Below are 1,782 nucleotides of genomic sequence, written 5' to 3'. Positions count from 1 at the left end.
ATGCAATCACCCCTATTCCCTTTTAATTTCAGCAATTTAGCTTCTCGCTCTTTAATTCATGCAATTTAAGATTCCGCAATTTCAATTTCTTGCCATTTACGTTTCCCGCCAATTTTACATTCCGCAACTCTCATCTAATTCTTGATTCCGCTCAACTAGACACACTTCTAATCCGAATTGCTCATTCAACCAATCCTTGTGGGATTCGACCTCACTCTATTGTGAGTTTTTACTTGACGATAACCGGTGCACTTGCCGGAAGGAATTTTGCCGATTGTGCAATTTCCTAAATCGTAGCATAACTAGTTTATGTGCATCAAGTTTATGGCGCCGTTGCCGGGGATTGGTTTTCGATTGACAATTCTCCAATTGGAAGTTAACTAGATTGAGCATTTTTTTTTGCTTTGTTCATTCAGTTCAAGTTACTTGTTGAATTTTAATTTCTGCACTCTGTTACATGCTTTCTTTCTTTATGCCTTTAAATTCAAGCAACTAACTCACTGACTCACTAACTATTTAAATTAATTCCTCAACTGCTCTAACCATACTCTTCCATTAACCAAGAGTATTTTACTTGTTTGTTGCCTGTGCTGTGTTCTTGTATGACAGGTAGGAGAGGAGAGACATCAACTCCTCCATATACCGAACCAGAGAGGACCCTTCATAGACTTAGAAGGGAAGCAAGAGGGAAGAGAGTACTGGGAGAAGAAGAATCTGAAGGAGAATCTGAGGACAATTTTGAGGAAGCTCTAGATCTCAACATGGAAAGAGAAGTTCATAACCATGGGAGAGCTGATGGAAACAATGCCATTCCCGAGAGGAGGGTTCTTGGTTCATACATAAACCCAACATCTGGGAATTGTGGTAGCAGCATTCAGAAACCACCCATTCAGGCCAACAATTTTGAGCTCAAACCACAGCTAATATCACTTGTGGAGAATCATTGTTCATTTGGTGGGAGTGCTAATGAAGACCCAAACCAACATCTCACAAAATTCCTGAGAATTTGCGACACTGTGAAGTCTAATGGAGTCCAGGAAGATGCCTATAAACTGCTTTTGTTCCCATTTTCACTTAGGGACAAGGCAGCTAAGTGGCTGGAATCATTCCCAAGGGGGAGCCTAACAACATGGGACGAGGTGGAAAGCAAGTTTCTGGCACGTTTCTACCCCCCCCCCCCCACAAAAGGTCAATAGGCTTCGATCTGAGGTTCAGACTTTTAGACAACAAGATGGTGAAACTCTCTACGAGGCATGGGAGAGGTTCAAGGATTTGACAAGGAAATGCCCACCAGACATGTTCCATGACTGGGTGCAATTGCACATTTTCTATGATGGACTTTCTTATGAATCAAGGAAGGCTGTAGACCATTCATCAGGAGGTTCATTGAACAGGAAAAAGACGGTGGAAGAAGCCATTGAAGTGATTGAGACAGTGGCTGAGAATGAGTACTACTATGCATCAGAGAGACACAACACTAAGGGAGTCATGGAGCTGAACCATGTTGATACAATTCTAGCCCAAAACAAGGTGTTTGCCAAGCAACTAGCAGAGCTCACCAGGAAATTAGAAACAAAGCAAGTGGCTGCAATACACACACAAGATCAAGAGGAAGCAAGCACTGAAGGAGGTGATTGGGAAGAGGCCAATTATGTAGGAAATCAATAAAGGCAACCATATGATCCACATTCCAACACTTACAACCCAGGCTGGAAAAACCAACCAAACTTTGGGTGGGGAAACCAGCAAAACCAACATAACAAGTCCACATACCAAAACTCC

General features: G+C 42.3%; 1 non-coding gene across 1 annotated transcript; it reads right to left on the bottom strand.

The window, feature by feature from the left end:
• Positions 1-1,194: 1,194 nt before the first annotated feature.
• On the bottom strand, positions 1,195-1,298 carry LOC112759931 (small nucleolar RNA R71). Its single transcript, XR_003180393.1, has one exon. It is a non-coding gene; the product is annotated as a small nucleolar RNA R71 (small nucleolar RNA).
• Positions 1,299-1,782: the final 484 nt, after the last annotated feature.

The sequence above is a fragment of the Arachis hypogaea genome, chromosome 16 (genome assembly GCF_003086295.3).
Source record: "Arachis hypogaea cultivar Tifrunner chromosome 16, arahy.Tifrunner.gnm2.J5K5, whole genome shotgun sequence".
Lineage (NCBI taxonomy): Eukaryota > Viridiplantae > Streptophyta > Magnoliopsida > Fabales > Fabaceae > Arachis > Arachis hypogaea.
This window is presented reverse-complemented; position numbering and strand designations above follow the sequence as displayed.